General features: G+C 35.5%; 1 pseudogene; it reads left to right on the top strand.

Moving 5' to 3' along the window:
• The first annotated feature begins 597 nt into the window (after nt 1-597).
• LOC107991394 (threonine synthase 1, chloroplastic-like) lies at nt 598-12,367 on the top strand (annotated as a pseudogene).
• The last annotated feature ends 7,795 nt before the right edge of the window (nt 12,368-20,162 follow it).

Raw genomic sequence — 20,162 nt, forward strand, 5'->3', positions numbered from 1 at the left:
GGCCGAGGTTAACCGGTTAAAAATTGAATTTTACTTTTCGTTTCATGTTTTTGTTTTGCCTTAAACTGTTCATCTTGGATTCTCGTCTTTGTCGTAAGCTTTTGCCCCTTTCCATCTCTCTTTTCGTTCATCAACAAACACCTGACGACACCTACGCCAAAATGCATATCAATAGCTCAGAGCCATATTTTTCTCCTTTGCGAAAGGTTCGGCACTTTTCCCACTCTCATTCGACATTAGATTTGAGTTATCCACTTTTTAACAACTTCAAACATTTTTGAAAAGCCGCTCTAAACTCCTATCAAACACTTCTAAATGTTATAGCTTAGGTTCTAACCTTTAGAACTCCCCTCTTGGTAGCCAATCTCATTTGCTGCAAAAATGTCTTAAATACCCCTATTCTAGTGAAAAAACTAACATCCCAAATACAATTATTCCAAAACTGCAAATACCCCATAATTGACTCAAGCTCCCCAAACATAATGACTATAGCTCTCCTCTAATTTTACCCTACCAAAATAGTAAAACCAATTAAAACCCATCAAAACCCGAATTTCCACCCAAAATTATTGTTCTTCATATCCATCGATTTTAAAATCCTCTGCATATGGTCTCTTCGCTCTGCCTGTCTATTCCCCTGGACTTCTTTCTCTTTGCTTTGCATGTCTTTCTATTCACTTCGCCTGTCTTCTTCGTAAAAGAACAGTAGTGTCTCGCACCTAGAATTTCAAAAGAGAGAAAGAGCAGGGATTTTGCCATTCTGTATCCTTTCTAGTTAAACCTCCCCTTTGTATTTTCATATCCTTTCTGGTTTGTCTTCTTCATATCATTTTTGGTTGAACATCGATTTTGCTGCTTTTTTACAAGATGATGCCCTTGGTCTCAAATTATCGTATAAAAGACTAGTAGAAAGAGTAGCAAAAAAATCCCAATTTCAAAACCTAGCTTCCCCGAATTTACAAAAAAGAGCAGTGAAAAAAACTTCAATTTCAAAAGTTTCCCCGAATTTACAGAAAGAGCATCAGTCGTCTTCTTCAACGAAATCTTCTTCAAAATCTTCATCGTCTTCTTCATCAAAAGAGAACCGATCACCTCTACAAAAATCTTCTTAAAAAAATCCTCTTCATCGGAAGGTGGATAGCTTCGCCTTCTACAGAAACAAGGTCTGTTATGCTCATTCTTCTTTTGTTCCTCTTCAGTTCCTGCAACTTAGTGAAATTGATGGTTAGTAACAAAACCCATTCAGGGATCTCCTCCATCTCCAGAACTACTCCAAAGATTAGGAAAAAAAATGTCGTGGAGTGTAGAAAGTATATAAAGGATACATTTTTTAATCTAAATTTTTTATTTTATTTTTCAATTATTGTTTTAAAATACATTAACAAATATTAAAAGATCTTCCCTTAATTTATAGGAACAACAACTGTAATAGAAATTCTTTTAATATTTATAAACGTTCATTCAATTAATAATTTGTAGCAACATTAAAAGATGAAAAAAGAGAAGGGTGAAAGAAGAACAAGAGTGAGCAACATATTAACGATTGCTGCAATTACTGGTTCGAAGAACCCATCAACCAAAGAACCAAAAACTTTGTCAAGTTCAAACGAGGTATACATCTAAATACTATTTTAAATGTGACAAAACTTCTAATCTAGTTGTATGCCAATATTCCTTTAAAAATAAACAAATATTAGAAGACAATATATAAACAATGAAGACATCACTACAATATTTATACAATCAAAATAATTCCAAATATGCATAATTTGCATTGTTAACTTCTTATATGCATATCTACAATAGAGACCAGAAGATCCAATGTTTGTAGGCTTTGGTAGCAAGCGTGGCAGTCCTAAAACTTCAAAGAAGAGGGAAATGAATGAACCTCTAAAAGAAGAGAATGTTGTATAGAAAAAACCAAGGACAAAAAACTTGGTAATTCATATTTTTTTTATCTGATTTTTTAAGCAATACAATCTAAATTGTAACCCAAAACGAACATTTGTAGGCTAGCAAAAGGAAATTTGTGAAACTAACGAATGAAGAGCAAGAGGAAGAACCCCAAGTAGATGAGAATGTATAGTATCTACATTGTTCTACTCCAATTAATAAAGTATAATGGTACATTAATAATAGAAACATTAACCAATCAATATTAATGAACAGACTGAAAGTGAAGATGATAAATGAGAAGAAGAAGACCAACATGAAGGAGTAGATGAAACAGAGGATAATGAAGAACATAGTTCAAAAACAAAAAACATAACGACAACAAAGGAAGAATCAATAGATAACAATACAAGAAGAAAGGATATAGAGGAGGAAGAGAAGGTAACAATCTATCACTTTTAATACATAAAAAAGGTTTTATAGAATATATCAATCAAATGACAGTTTATAACAAATCATAGGTAAAAAGCAGTAAAAAAAATAGAAAAGGATAAAGAATCCAACAGACGTAAAGGGAAAGCCCCCATGACACATGAAAAGGTTGAGGTATGGGTGGTAAAGTACAATGTATTTGTGCATTCTACCTGTGTATGACTATATTTTCGCCCGTATCTGTTAGTTGAAGTTATGGATTGGGATAACTTATGGTGAAATCATCAATATATATTTGAAGTATACTGTATTTATAAAGTTTGTTGCATTGTTCTATTTGTTGAATTGATAGTTTGCCTACATATTGCTTAAGTCTAACTTTTTTGGGGCATTGATTGTCTAGAGTGTTATCAAGTATACTTAATTTGGTATATTAAGATCTTTTTTTAATATATATGAATAGCCTTGTACAATTATAACTTAAAATTGATTACAAATATATAATAAGACTCCGTATACCTTATCATTTGTTCTACAAGGCAAAATGAACCCCTCAAGATAAATCTCCAAACTAAAAGCACTGTAATCAATAATCGATAAGATCGAGGAAAATCTGGAAGAAACTTTTACAAACAGGTTCAAACAAATAATATGTGGACATTTCCTTAATTTCTCAATCATAAACCAGTCCTCTCATCTTATTTAAAAAATGTGCAAACCTAAGCCAACAACTCAACTAAATTTCTTAATAGAAGGGAGAGTGTTGATGTAACGACCCAACTTTCCGCACTAAGCTGAGGTCTCTACTCAGTACTAAGACTCGACCACAAAACACACAAACCCATAAAGGACCGGTTACGATTCATTAAAAACGTTTAGAAATATTACAAAAGCAGTTTCGGGCCCTATTTTAAATCACAGTCACGAGAGTTTCAAATACAATACTCAAATCATCGAACACAAAATCATAAAACCAAATATTCTAAACATGACTCGATCCAACAAGGGAAAATAACGAATAACAAAATACATCAGCGGAAGCATAAAGAAAACCAGACGTGTCTATATGGCCTTTACGCATCCTTCTTGCCTCTCGTTAGTCTGCCCCTCGTTGTACCCTTACCTGAAAAGTTAAAGAAGAGAAAGGGTGAGTATAAAATATACCCAGTAAGGGACCCACTATTCACGGGTACCCTACGTAAATAGTCTAGTGGTTCCGTAGAATGCACACATCAGTCTCGTGATCCCGAAGGATGCACACATCTGTCTAGTGACCCCGAAGGATGCACACATCGGTCTCGTGATCCCGAAGGATGCACGTGTCTGTCCGTAAACAACTCCTTACACCTGATGGCACACAAGCTACAACTAGTGGTCACGTTACCTTTACATCAGACAAGAGCATAACAGCGATACTTAATAGTCAAACACGCATCAATTCATTCCGTACAGTTACTAACGTGTAATCCCCTGTGGATTACTACGTTTCCAGCCTCGATCCGAGGTCCAGTAGTAGGAAATCCCTTACCTGAATACTTGGTTATGCCCCTCGATCGAGTCCACGCTCAACGAATCCACCTAAACGAAATCACAAGGGTTTTAAACGATGATACTAGTAGAAGTCATTTTTAAATGGTCCTAAGCAACATCTGTTGACTTACCCGAGAAAAGGAAAACTATCTCCAAATAAGCCTGCCACGAAACCCGAGAATTTGAGCGTCAACTCCCTAATACCTTCAAGGAACGAAAAGTAGGACCATGTCTTACTCCATTATTCAAACTCGAATCGGTTATAGCCACATTGGGTAAATTACCAAAATAATCCTTACCGAAGACTCACCGTGACCCGAAGTGGAGGGAGAAAATGGCTTAGGTGACTCGGCTCGGCTCACCCTCGGCTCGCGGCTCAGCTCAGCTTGACTCTCGGCTCGCGGCTCGCGGCTCACGGCTCAACTCGGCTTGACTTGGCTCGTGACTCGACTCAGTCTTCGGCTCGACTCGGCTCGCGGCTCGGCTCAAATTGGATTTGCGGCTTGAATTGCGGGTCAGATTGGATATGGGTTCTCGGGTCGGGTCAGCTTGAAACCTGGTCAACCACGAGCGATGGTCTTCGGGCGTTCAACGACGGGGACGCTTCGCGGCTTGGAGGAGTTCAACGACTGGCTCTACTTCAACGCGGCGGACGACCAATGGAGGGGATGCATGCCGGTGACTTGCCCCGTGAGCTCGAGAGGAGATTAGAAATGGGGGTAGCCGTGACTGCTACTAGATGATGAGACGGAAGCGACGACGGAGACGGGGACAGAGAACGGAGACAGAGGACGGAGAGAAATGGATGGAGAGATGGCTTTGTGTGGTCAGAAGGCGGGCGAGGACGAGCGGACAGAGGAGAAATTGGTGCAAGGCGGCGGCTGTGTTGGTCAGTTGAAGAACGCAGGAGAAAAAGAAGGAGACGTCGGGGGGGGGGGGGGGGGCAGCGCGCGCTAGGGTTAATTTTAAAAAAAATATAAATATATATATATATATATATATAATAATAATAATAATAATATTAAATTATAATAATAATAATAAATAATATTAATAATAATATAATTAATATTATATTATTATTATATCAATTTACAAAATATTAAATTTAAAGAAATTCATATCCCTAAATTTCTTTTTCTACCCTCTTCGAAGGAAACCGAGAATTTACACCAAAATTTTAATTTCCAAAAAAAAAAATCGCACAAAATGATAAAATTTACCTCGAAAATTTGGGGCGTTACAGTTGAAATTGAGTTTAAGAGAATTTGCATTAATAACAGATTGAATTGTCAAAAAATACCAGAGGATAAAAAGGAAAAAATTAAGGGTGAAGGACATTTGAAGAAAATGTATTTTAAGAGCTTAAAAACCATTACAAGACAAATTTTGAACATTATGTTAACGTAAGCACTCCTGGGAGCGAAGATGATTGCCTAAAGATAGCAAAGCTGTATTTTCTTGAAAGCTTTTTTATCCTGAAACAAGAGAATCTAAATATAGAATGAGATCATATTCTTACGGTTGACGACGACAAATTATTTCACAGCTACCCATGGGGTAGGGTGACATTTGATATTCTTATTGAATTTATGAATAGAGTTGTATATAGTAAAAGGCAGACATGAATTTCTATTGGAGGGTTTATATACATAATCCTTGCTTAGGCATATGATGTAATACCGACTTTGAGTTCCTCGCCCAACTTCTTTGCAAGAATAATTTCAAATAAGGTGCCTAGAATAATCATTGGGCTTCAGATACACAACCAAAGTGAAAAGACTTGAAGAAAAATAAAATTGTGAGGCCCCAAACATGTACCACCAAAATGATAAACGCCCTAAAAACATAATATTGCATGAAGAGATACCTAATAAATAGAACGAACTGTGCAAAAGAACTACGTGAGAAAAGTGCGCGGTGGGCAATAAGGTAAGTTTAGGGTGCGTCTAGAAATAGTGATGTGACACGGATGTTAGTAGGTTAACATTTGATTTGAAGCTTGCCTTCCAATCCAAATTCAAGATAAGGTTGGACGAAGACATGTGGCATTTCAAGATTAGGTCACCTCCTACCGTCGGAAAAGGTAATCATTATAATATAGGAAAACTCACTAGAAAGGACTATAAATATAAGGGTTCAGACCAGTTTGAAGTTTCTTTTTACCCTGAATTCACTTAAAAGAGAATTAGAAATATTTTTGGAGATTTTTAAGTCTCAAACAAGCTCGAGTCCGATGAAGTACAAAGGAAGCAAGGCTTGAGAGCTAGTTGATTGTAACTGTGAGAGGTTTCTCTTACAAAGTATTTCCAAATTTCAAAAACTTCTAAATTACACTTCTATTGAAACTGTAACTTACATGATTTTCTTTATGTTTTCCAAGTCCTAAAACGCATGTGATTTACAAATGAATAGGATTTATTGTACATTAGAATGATATGATGAAATGATGTGTTTAAGGAAGATGTTAGAACTTAATAACGATTGAAGAAAATAACCTTTGAACCCATGCGATATAATATTTCATCCTTATTGTGTGCTCTGAGATGAGATGCTTTATTCTTGCTATATTAACTGGAATAAAATGCTCTATTCATGTTGTGTGATCTTGGATAGAATGCCTTATTCATGTTGTGTGATCTTGAATAGGATGTCCATGCTTGCTGTGTGATCTGGTATGGAATGCCTCACGCTTATTGTGTGATTTGGTATAGGATGCCCCTTTTCTTGCTATGTGATCTGGCACTAGAAGGCACAGTATGCGTAGTAGAATTAATGAAACTTGCTAAATGTGTTAAGACTACTCCGTATGGCTATAACTCGAAAAAAGAGTTTGGAAATTAAATGCTTGAGTTAAGGAAGGGGTAGAAAGACATAATAAGACATGCACAATGATTCTGCAAGTGGATGATGTGGTATGCTAGAGGCATACGATGCGATAAGACCCATAGTGAAAGAATAGAAGAGACGATTTTCCTCACGACGTACAATTTGTTAGAAATGTTGAAAATGTAATGATTAGCTCACATGATGCTGATATCGCATGCTTGACAAAATATCTATGCCACGTTAGTGTGAATTTGAATTCCTAAAAAGTATTCGTAAAGATGCCACTCACTAGACATTTCAGTTTAACCTTTCAAACATTTTGTCTTATCCCCCAGGAAGCAAAGGACATTTAACATTGAACTTACAGCCTTGATTGCCTAATGTGCCTCTTGATCACATCATTTTCATAGTGGCCATTGTCTATATGATTTGTAATAGTTAGGCAAAGAAATCTGTGTATTGTTTTGAATCTGGCTTAAGGTGTTGTACTGAGTGATGTAATTGGTACTTAAAGTACTCATCATTGAATTTATCAATAAAGTCTCATTTTCCATGCTAAGATTCTTTACTATTGATTTAATACTGCTCATTAGGCGTTCGACGTGTTATTGGTGACTTAGTAAATGATTTTTTTATGGTAACAACTTGAAGTATGCCTACTACTTGCTACACCTGATGAAGTAACAATGTCATACTTTGCACCATTTCTTAAGGCTGAAAAAAGGATTCTACAAGAGGATGAAGATGAAATCAGAAGGAGCCAACCATTAGAAAAAGTGGCTCAGATGTCATTGAATAGAGTCATGTCCTCTCTTCAACTCAATTAGATGGATTGACCAAACTTTAGAACGAATTGAAAGAAGTCAGGAGAAAATGGAAAAAAATTGGGAGACATGTATGAATCCTTGAAGTCTGTACAGGAGAAGATAAATACAAAGGATAAAGATCTAGGCAACACGTTGAACAACATTATTAAACACAGGAAGAATCAACAAGCTAGCTCTTCCAGTACACCACCAACTAACGAGTATATGGTAATCATGGAAAATACATTGTAATCGTATATGTTTGAAGATGCATGTAGTTAACGTAATTGTAAAATACACTGTAATTTCAAACCAAGCAGCAATAAACTTCGAGGAACATTTAAACAAGATCGAGAAGGACCCACAAGAAAGAGAAAAAGAGAAAGAATTGGACCTAGAATTAAATGGCTCAAATGTGCTTCGAAGAACAGATAATGATAGAAATGATAAAGGGAAGGGAAATACAGATGCAAATCCAGATCAGACTTCCAGATTACCAAAGGGAGGACCCAATAAAACCAACATAACAGATAAAACAAATGACCAATAAGGAAAAGGGAGAGAGGGCTCAACATACAAGGTAAATAAAAAAAAATCAATATCGATAAATATGTTGCTAATGTTAGAAATATATGTTAATAACCTGTGTACATAATTGTGATAAGGCACCGAAGACGCTGATGAAGAATTAAACAAGCTGATAAGTTTAATAGACGAGAAAGTAATCTAGAATAAAATGAAAAAAAAAAAACAAAACAACCACACCTTGAGAGAATGATATAATACTGTGTTGAAAAACAAACAAGGGCTAGACGTAGCAGAATTAACATAAATTTTTTTATCTAACCCTAGAACATAAGTAGATCGTGCATAAACAATTAAATCATGAATAAACATACATTTATGCTGAATTTATCCAAATTGAATTGCCTATATTCTTGATAAGAACGATCCTCCAATTCGTATCACCAAAACGATACGAAATCACAAGCGTTCTCTAACAGTATCCACACACTAGAAGAAATATGACCTTTAATGTCGGTTGTAAAAAATGGAAACGGATCTTTAATGTCGCTTTTTAAAATGCGGATGTTTAATGTCGGTTTTAAACCGACATCAAAGATGAAGGATTAATGTAAGTTTTAAACTGACATTAAAGATCTATTTTTTTCAAACCGACATTATAGATATATTAAACATAATAATTTTAAGTTTTTTGAAGTTTCATATATAAAAGATATATTTAGGGTTTCAAACCCCAAATCACCATACAACAATTATACAAGAAGAAAGTCATCACCGCCGTCGCTGCCTCCTCCATCTTCACCCAAAAACCTTCACTCCCAACAATGGCTACCTCCTCCCTCTTCAACCCCACCATTTCTTTCCCTTCTCGCAAGCCCAAGCTTCAATCCACCCCAAAATTCCGCAACCCCATTCTCAGAATCCCTAAAGCTACCTCTGATTCCTCCCCCTCTCCACCTACTAACGGCTCTCCCCCATTGTCTACTCTCAAGAACATCCGTTATGCCGACGAGAACATTAAAGATGAAGCCTGTCGCCACCGTGCAGCCTCCGGAGAAGATCAGAGCAACTTCTCGGCCAAGTACGTCCCTTTTAACGCTGGCCCCAACTCCGCTGAGTGCCACTCTCTCGACGAGGTCATTTACCGAAGTCGATCTGGTGGGTTACTCGACATTCAACACGACGTGGAGGCATTGAAGAAATATGACGGCGCCTATTGGCGAAACCTCTTCGATTCGCGCGTGGGGAAAACTACGTGGCCTTATGGTTCTGGCGTTTGGAGTAAGAAGGAATGGGTGTTGCCGGAGATCGATCCTGACAATATCGTCGACGCTTTCGAAGGTAACTCAAACTTGTTTTGGGCTGAGCGTTTTGGCAAACAGTTTCTGGGTATGAATGATTTATGGGTGAAACATTGTGGGATTAGCCATACTGGGAGTTTCAAGGATTTGGGTATGATTGTTTTGGTTAGCCAAGTGAATCGGTTAAGGAAATTGAAACGTCCTGTCGTCGGAGTCGGTTGTGCATCTTCCGGCGATACATCGGCTGCATTACTGGCTTACTGCGCTTCTGCAAGGATTCCTTCCATTGTCTTCCTTCCAGCAAATAAGATTTCCATGGCACAGCTTTTTCAACCCATTGCAGCTTTTGTGTTGAGTATAGACACAGATTTTGATGGCTGTATGAAGTTAATAAGAGAAGTTACAGCAGAATTGCCAATTTATTTAGCTAATTCTTTGAATAGTTTGAGACTTGGAGGACAAAAAACAGCAGCTATTGAAATTCTACAATAATTTGATTGGGGAGTACCTGAATTGGTGATTTCTCCTAGAGGGAATCTTGGTAACATTTATGCATTTTACAAAGGTTTCAAGATGTGTCAAGAACTTGGCCTTGTTGATAAAATTCCAAGGCTTGTTTGTGCTGAAGCAGCCAATGCAAATCCTTTGTATTTACATTACAAATCTGGTTGGAAAGATTTTAAGGCTGTGAAAGCAAGTTCAACTTTTGCTTCCGCCATTCAGATTGGAGATCCAATTTCTATAGACCGAGCTGTTTACACATTGCAGAATTCAAATGGCATTATTGAGGAAGCAACCGAGGAGGAACTTATGGACGCAATGGCACAAGCTGTCCTGAGCTAGCATCATTGTGATGCTCTCTGCTTACATTGCTTACTTGGTCTTTCAACTTTGGACTCATCGACAACTATTTGAAGCTGAGGTACGATGACTGCTCCTTTGAATATTTAATTTTATCTTTAATAGAGCTAATGCATGTTTATTTCAGCTACATTAGTTATAAAGTTTTGTTCGATGATTACACGATTTTTTAGAATTTAAATTCGCAATGGAATTGATTTTTTTTAAGTTATAAATTATAAAAATAATCTCTATTTTTACAGTTAATCTTCTTTTTTAAAAAAATAACAAATCTATCTTTAATCTTCTACAAAATTTGAAAATATATTCAATTTTTTTAAATGTAAATTATAATTATTATATAAGTTCACGACATAAAAATTAAGTTCAAACAAAGTAAAAGTTTAATTAGAAGCAACGTTTTTTAATATTTAAAAATATAGAGATGAAAGTAGAATAAATTGAATTTGAAGTACTATAAAGTAGAATAGTAACGAAGATGTCGATGAATACTACTCCACCTCCATTCTTTGCATCTACTATTGCTTCTCCAACTCCCCACCCTTACATCTAGGGAGGTCAGGTAATTATAATTTTCTATTGTCCCTATGAAATTTTATGGAGTTTGATATTTTCCAAAGAGGACAAGATAATAATGTTCCTATTTTCTTAATTTTATGTTACATTTTTCAGCATCTTTTGATGTTACCGTATGGGACTCCAGTACCTTATCCATCTATATATCATTGTGGTAATCACCCTTTTATATTATAGGCTAGTGGATTTTATTTATATTCAAATCAATGAATCTTTTTTTCTTCATGGTTTCATCTTAATATCATTTGCTCTTTACCTGACCATTCCTTCTTAAATACCCACAAAATCATTAGACCAAAATAGAAGGATTAAGTTAGTCTTTGATATAATTGTTCTTTTTTTTTTCTTTTGTAGACTTCTAATCAATGTTGAATGTGAAGGGAAATCCCTTGATGGAAAAGAAAGGGTAAAAAAATCCAAGGGCATGTTAGGAAATACTGCTTCAGCTGGCGGTAGGAAAAGTGGAAAGGTGGCTTCAAGTTCTAGAAATGATGGTGCTTCTCAAAGGTGTTTTAACTTGACACTTGGTGCAGGTTGTATTTTATTTTTAAATTAACTTCAAGTTATGCTACTTTTTGTTTTTTAAATTTTCAAATTTCTTTTTTGATTTTTTTGTACATTCGTAAAGAGTATATTACAAAAAGTTGATCGAACAACTCTTGCAGGGCCTGTTAATGAGCCCGGTTCTTCGAGTAGGGAACCTAATGCTAAAGCTTAAGCTCATAACGACCAAGTTTAAGCTAAAAGGATTGGACATGATACATAACATAACTGAGACTTGAGATTATTCATATTATCTTTGCATTTAGTTTTAACTTTTAAGAATATTTTCTTTTGAGAGAGTATGTCTTTTCTTTACATTTACTTTTGGGATTGATGCATTTATTTCACAGCAATGAGCAGTGGTTTATTAATTGATGATGATGTTAGATATTGATTCTGCTCGTTGTTTTGTAGCTATTTACCTGAGGCATACTGGAAATATTTTTCATGTACCAGCTAACAGGATGCCATATTTATTATTTATTCACAAAGTTCATTTGTTGTTATAGTTTGTTGCCATATTTTTCAGTCAGGTTATGGCAAGGAGGAAATACCGCTGGCCCTGGTGTGGTGTTTTTTCTTTTAAAGATTTTTTTAAAAAATCTTTGTGATATGTGGTTTGCTTGCTTTGAACGACCTTTTTTTTCTTAAATAAGTTGGTTTCTGTTTTTTACATTTTTGTTTTGTTTGTGATATGGGTACTTAGTTACGTAGGTTTCGGTTGCGAGGACTTGCAATTGTGTATTTGTATATTTTTTTGCTTCAGTAGAGGCAGCTTGACATTGAGTTTAAGGAATATGCTGATGAACAGAAACAGTGATGAACAGAGACAGAGGTAACAATATTCTTTAAAGTTAATATATTGTACGACATTACCAAATTCTCTAACGTACGTTTAGCTTTGTTTTGGTATTGTTAATAGAATGATTGAAGTTATATCGGGTTGAAAGCTGAACGATTGTGTAGATAGTCAGGTGATCGTTGAAGGTTGAAGATTGAGAAGACGTTTAGAATTTTTCTTATTTACGTCTTGTATTAGGATCTTTTTTCATGTATTGTTGTAGAATATATAAACACAATATTAAGTTTTCAGTTTGTGTATACAAATGTAAAAGATAAATATTATAGCTTCTAAAATAATATTAATTTTATTGATTTGTTAGAGCGAGAAAAAAATATTTATCTATATGGATTCGATGTTGTTTTATAAAAAATGGACAATAATACAACAATTAAATAAATATAAATTTCTAAACATGGACAAAAACAAGTCTTTAATGTCGGTTTTAAACCGACATTATTGACCTCTTTAATGTCGGTTTTAAAACGACATAATAGTCCAATCGACATTAAAGGGCTTCAATAACACTATCAAAGATGTCGGTTCAAAACCGACATTAAAGCCCAACCGACATTAAAGGGCTTCAATAACACTATCAAAGATGTCAGTTGAAAACTGACATTAAAGGCCTTTAATGTCGTTTTAAAACCGACATTAAAGAGGCCTTTAATGTCGTTTTTGAACCGACATTAAAGTCCAACCGACATTAAAGGCCTTTAATAACGCTCGCAAAGATGTCGGTTGCCAAGTGACATTAAAGCCCTTTAATGTTGGTTTAACCGACATTAAAGGTCAAATTTCTTCTAGTGAACTGAGAATTTGACTCCTCAAATTCAGGTCTGCTAGAACCTCATGAAGTGAGAATTTTGACTCTCTCTATTCTCTCTCTATGTAGAATAAATTTTATGTCTTTTCTTGTATGTAAAATAAGATTGCTAAGGTCTTATTTATAGGCTTCTTAGAGTTTTCTAACAAGCTTAGGATTTCTTATAAGCTTACAATTCTCCAATTTGGCTTATTAATTACGTCTGCTAATAAGTTTCCAATTCTCCAATTGGACTTATTAATTATGCTTCCTAATAGGATTCCAATTCTCCAATTGGACTTATTAATTACCCAGCCTAAAGACAAATTCAACTCAGTTCATTCGTGTGCGACTCGTTAGGTTAATTTAATATGGCAATGGACGCATAAATCGTTTTATGTTTCATAAGTTCATAATTGGTATCTAGCAAGACATTATAGCTTCCCATATTAAATTAAGTAGGTGATCCAACATAACTTAATATAATTATTGCTTTAATCCTTTTATCACACAATATCCATAATTGAATATAAGACATGGACAAAGTCACCTTATCTAATTCAATTGCTTTCTCGATCAATAAGCATACTGAAACAATAAATAATGTTAATATCCTTATTAATTCATTTATAGCACGACCATGCATTTCCATAGTCACACTTAATCGAGGGGCCCAAAATATCTCTCCATAATAAGAGAGATAAATTCCATCCTGATTAATCATTGTCAACTACATAATTCATAATGTATTCGAGTACAACCTTTATAATTATCCAATTAAAGATAACGTTTAATTGCATAAGAATAGATTAATTCTTATGTTTGACACTATGAGAATCTTAGGTATAAGGATTAAAGCAATCAATTATTTGAGATTATTTATGACACGTTCATGTAATAATCTCAAAAGGGGTCAGTCCAATTTTTATTCTCTAATAAGAAAATATGATTGTAATTTATGTCTCTACATATATAATCATCTTATGAATATCAATTATAACTCATACTAATCTTAATTTATTATTTCTCCCACAATAATAATCGATTAGGGACATTTAGAATATAATAAGATATTCATTGATATTATTATACTATAACATGCAATTGAATAATAAAGAGAATAATAAATTTTATTAAATAATTAAACAATAAACCAATTATCCATAAAATTCTTATAGAGCACAATAAAAAAAAAACAACATATTGTATCACACAATTAGACATTCTACGCGAGATTCTTCCTAAAGTAACGCATCGAATGCCTAGTAAGCGAAACTAAGAGACAATCATAAGGAAATTTAACACGGATATGGACAAATGAATCGTGGAAATTTCATTGATACTTCGAATACAAGTACATTTAGTACTTTTTTCAACATTCATCATAAAACTACGAATCAATATTGTTAGAATTTATGTCCTAAAACTAGTAGTTTAGAATCATATTCTATTTAATAAAGTTGTTATTTGAGAATTCAAATACTATAATCTTAAAGTCAGAAAACTAAGGTCTCGAGGCTATTTTAGAGTAAACTTGAACTTTATGTAGAGACATAAACATGGATCAAATTCGAGTATATAGCCTAAATAATTTATAGTATACAAATAAGGTTAGGCACCTTATTCTAGGAACACAATGGATGCGGCCCGCTTTGTACTTAGTACAAACGATGTGATCCTAAATCGTTTATGTAGATAAATGAAAGTGGAGACATCCTATGTAAAGAGTTTACATAAGACTGCAATCATGAAGTAGTCACTTTTAAGTTATAACACCATTGACTTTATTAAACTGACTATTTTGCTTATAGATATCCTATGTAACTTAATATTAATCTTGAGCTAACTATAAACTCCTATTCATACAAGATTATCCTTATATGTGCATAGGTGAGGACAGCTTATTAGTGTTGACCTAATAAGCCTCCCATTTCAAGGGTAAGATCGAGTAGATAGCTGGGGACATAGGGTACAAGACGAAATTCTCTCCTACCTACTTTAGGGTTAGTAGATAGGTTGTTCCCTTAAAGAATAAATCCAAGTCTTGAACAAGGGACCCTACCCTCTCATGGATTCGGTTTATAAGTTGGACCTTAAACCAATTGTTCAATAGTGGATCAGTGGGACTTAAGAAGCAAGTTATAGTCTCAGAGGAAGAACAATACTTTGACCCAGCTGAGGTTACGAATAACCAGGGAAAGATTAACTTACTAATAATTGTTATATCATATGGACACAAATATATTTATAGTGAGGGGAGTATAACTATGGAACTTTAGTGGAATGACCTATTAGTTAACGAATGTTAATAGCTTGGTCTAAAAGTGTTTGGCCAGTTAATCTCAGATTGTTAGAGTTCATGATCTATAGGTCCATTAGGTTCCCCTACTAGCTCATAAGAAATTAACTTAGAATGTTTTGTTGGAATAATTCGAATTGTTCGAATTAGAAAAAAAGAGAGAAACCGATAAATATATGTAGGCATCGATTATAAGTTTAAGATAAAGCTTTTATATTTAATGTGATTTAAATATTAAAAATACGAATACAGATTCATATTCAGAAGTTTAAAATTGATGGAAATAGTCAAAGTTGTGAAAAGTCAAAATGTTGACTGTTGACTTTGAAAAGTTAAATTTTGGTTGACTTTATACTCAAATGTGATTTAAATGTCGAAAAAATGAATTTGGATTCATGCTTGGGAGGTCAAAATTAGTTAAGAAGGATAAAATGGTAAAAAGTCAAAATGTTGACTTTTGACTTGAAAAAGTCAAAGTTTAAATTTGATTTAAATGTTCAATTACCATATTTCCCTTAGACTAAGTGAAAAATCAAACATTTTTGTTGGATAATTTCACTGACACTTGTTGAAAATTGACAAGCTTATAACATGCAATATTGCATGTGATTTGCAAAGGGCTTCATGCATGTAAAACACCTAACCCACTAATAGTTAGTGGAATGCCAAGTGTTGAGCTTTGGAAAGCTCATTACATGCAATCTTGCATGTAGTTTGCTTATAAAAAGAGGTTTATTACAAGTGAGAAAAAGACTTTTGAACTTTTGGACTTTTGGACTTTTGGAAATTTTATTTTTGTAATTTTGAAATGCAAAATAAACCAAATACTCTTTTTCTCTCCATAATCTCAAACAAAAGTTCTACCTCCAAATTCCACCTCTATAACAACCCGAAATTTTTAAATTAAGTCAAGGTCATTACTCAAAAGATAAATATCAAAAGGCACTTTCTTGAAAAGAGGATCAATAAAATCTTTATAAATTAATATCAAGATGTTTACAAAAACATAAGATTATCAAAATTAACAAAAGTATTGAAAATGTGACCCGTGGGTTCTAACAATTTTAAAGAACTAAAAACAAATAAAAAGGACAAAATCTTAAGTAAAATGGTTAAAATTTAAAATACTGGAAGACATATAAATAGACGCGGAAGCTAACTGTATCCTAATATGGCATGCCACGGATCATTTTTTGTCGCTCGCTAGCTTCTCAAGTTCTCTACCTTAGCCTGAAATATTAAATATAGGAAAGGGTGAGTATATAAATATACTCAGTAAGGGAACCACTACTAGTCCCACTAGGTGATCTGTTAACTTTCCGTTAGAAACATAATCATAACGTCCTGTGTCCAATGGAGCACACCTCGTACAAACACCCCTAAATCATGCAAGTGATCTCATGGAAACACCCCTAGTCGTGTCACTGATCACAAGTACACACTCCATAAACATATATGTAATATGTAGGTACACCCCTAATCGTGTGAGTGGTCTCGTCGGAATACCCCTAGTCGTGTGAGTGACCCCGTATACACAATATAACAGTCCCCTAATCGTGCATATGATCTATAGGTACACCCCTAAATCGTGCGAGTGATCCTGTAGGAACACCCCTAAATCGTGCGAGTGATCCTGTAGGAACACCCCTAGTCGTGCGAGTGACCCCAAAGATAGGATCACAATACAGGTGAGGTAAAAAGCTCAACTGATAAAGTTAACAGACACACCATAATTCAAAGCATGTAACATCATCATAAACATCATAACATGACAGAATATTAATCATAACGTCCTTATTCATATGATTAATATATCATGTATCATAAACATCATAAACATACCAGTCATCATCGTCATTCATGATATCAATGATCATCATCAATTATAATATCAGTCATCACCATCAACATAATATCAATCATCATCTATACATCGCATTATGCATCTTAGCTACCACCAATGCATAATCGTAAATACATGCAATCTCCTAATTTCAGTTCGAAGGTCTAATAGTAGAATCTCTTACCTGGAGATTAGCTTAATCCAAAAATATTCCTAACAGCAAGGTAAACTTTCGCAAGAAAAAAATCTCAAAGTTGACGTCGAATCCAATTTATCTTAGTTTGGAAAATTCCACAGCTCACACTTCCAATTAAAAAATCTAACCAAAACAATCAAAATTAAATTATTTAGGGTCTAAAATTAATCTTTATTGGGCATTAACCAAAACTCAATCAATCTTACCAAAACTAAAAAAGAAAAAATACCAAAAATAAGGTTGGTGGCTTAAAATGGCTTGATGGCTCAAGGAATAGGCTAGGCGGCTCGTGGAGGGTTACTGTAACGACCCAACTCCTTATACTAAGTCGAAGCCATTACTATTTAAAAGAGTATATAAGTTTGTAAAGTCTTAAAAATAAAACAAGACAAAAACCTCAAATTTTCAAATAATAAAAAGTAAACAAAGAAAATGTGAAATAAGTATAGAACAAAGTCCTAACTCGGGCTCTATCTACTTTTAAAGAAATAAAATAACCAATAGAGAAAGAACTGAAATGCAATACTAAAATCCAAATTTTGACATAAGCGGAAGCAAGCGTGTCCCTATGACCCACCACGATCACTTCTGGTCACTCGCCAGCTTGCCCTTGTTCTTACCTCTGCCTCTGCCTGACAAAAATGGAAATGGAAATGGAAAGAGTGAGCATAAAAATACTCAGTAAGGGACCCACTACTAGTCCCACTAGATGTCTGTTAACTTCCTATTAGAGTCCTAAAAAGTGGTATTCCTGGACTGGCACGTTCCCGAACACGTGCAATCTGTGCCCCCATAGGAACAAGCTCGTCTTTGGTAATTCTCAAGGGAATATCTAAGACGCTCGGATTGTGAGCGGTCTCGTTGGATCACTCACGTCATGTCTATGTCAATGTCAATGTCAGACTGGTAATCCTGTTAGACTATGCAGTCATAAGTGTGAGCGACCCCGTCGGGTCTCTCCATCATGTCTGTGTCATAATAGTGGTGATCCCGAAGGACACCCATGTGCGTACGACTCTAATAAGAAGCTAACATACACCCTACACGTCTCATGTACACAACATCTCATCAATCACATCATAAATTATCATACATGTCACAATTACGTCAATTCATGCTATGACATAACAGACCATAGCATGCCAACCCTAACATATCACAACAGTCATTCTCAACTACGATTATGTCGTTAGAACGAAGACTATAGCATCGACATACTATTCACGCCAACCATAGAGTAAATCAGTAGGCACAATGTCAATATCAATCTCTCCTCTCAACAACCTTGAGTTAGGTACTTAGCTACCATTCATACGTAACCGTAAATTCAACATGCAGTTTCTTTAATATAAATCGAAGGGCTGGTAGGAGAATCTCTTACCTGGAGATTAGCTCAACGAGTTCTAACCGAAATGTCACGCTTCCCAAGCCGCGAGGTCCTAAATGTTTAGAAAGCCAACTTTCATCACGAATCCCCAAACGACCAAAGACCCAAAATTCAGTCGAAATAACTTACCCTAGGTCGAGGTCGCAACGCTTGAGCCCTTAACTGAAGAAACCCTACGCTACAGAATCACTTGGTCTAAGGTGTTCCTTAAGAGAAATAATTCAATTTAATCCCAAAATTAAATTACATGAGATCCAACAAATTCAAATCTTAGTTGGGTATTCTAAAACCCAATCAAAACTTACCAAACTAGGTGAATAGGACCGAAGGCAGGCTGGCGGCTCAGAGATAGGTAAAACGGCTAGGCAGCTCAGCTAGGAAGCAGAAGGTAGCACGGATAGACGGCTCGCGCGCGTGCAAGACGGCTTGGGCAGGCGCGGCGTGAGTGCAGCTCAGCTACGGTGCGGCACGACGTGGGTTGTGCGAGCACAGCTCGGCGCAGATCGAGCGAGTGCGGGTCAGGTCACGGGCAGGGACGTGGGTCGGCCAACTTTACGCGGTGAAGAGACACGGCGCGTGGGTCAGGTTTCGGGTTCGAGCGATGGTTGAGATGGGGGCTTGATCTTTCGACGACGCGACGCTGGCCGATGATCGACGACAGAACGGGGCAGACTACAGAGGGAAAGACGCGAGCGTGGGTTGCTTGTGGCTGACGCTCGACGTACGACGAAAAATGATGGCTCTGACGGCTCTCTGACGCACGGTTGGAAGGGTAGCTATCGGCTCGGGTTGACCTGTGACAGACGCTCGATGGCAACGGTTGGAGGAGGAGGGGCGGCGGCTAGGGTTTGAGGAATTTGGGATTAGGGTTTAATTGGGGAAGATGATGAATAGTGTTTCACGCTTTCCAATGCCCTTTTTAATAAATAAAAATAATAATATAATAATTATTATCTTCTTTTATATTTTTCCCTAATTTACTCCAAATAAAAACCACTCTTTCTCTTTCTTCATTTAAACCCATCAAATCTTTCCTTTAAATTCAAATACTCTCCCTCTTTCCAAATCACACATCACCTTTAGCCTTTCAAAAGATATTAAATAATTATATTACCTTCATAACATAATTATTTTATCCTTAAACTCCATTAATTAAGTTCCCAACACATAAAAATCTAAGGCTAAGCAAAACAATCATCAATTCCAAACATTAAAACGATTAGATATTTTTCAAATATCCTATAGGGTCAATTCTCCATAAGGTAAAATACGTCGACATTTAAATAACACCCAAAATTTCAAATTTACACTTAAGATAATAAAAATTAAATTCCTTAGATTTTGGGGCGTTACAGTTACGGCTAGCAAGCGGCTCGCGTGTGACTGAAGAGAAGAGGGCGGCTTGCAGTTTAGGAGGACGAACCGGTTTGAACGACACGAACAACTCAGGCGGCTTGCACGCTTTGGCTCGAATCTGAGTCTTGAAGCAACCTAA

The sequence above is a fragment of the Cucumis melo genome, chromosome 7, assembly GCF_025177605.1.
Source record: "Cucumis melo cultivar AY chromosome 7, USDA_Cmelo_AY_1.0, whole genome shotgun sequence".
Lineage (NCBI taxonomy): Eukaryota > Viridiplantae > Streptophyta > Magnoliopsida > Cucurbitales > Cucurbitaceae > Cucumis > Cucumis melo.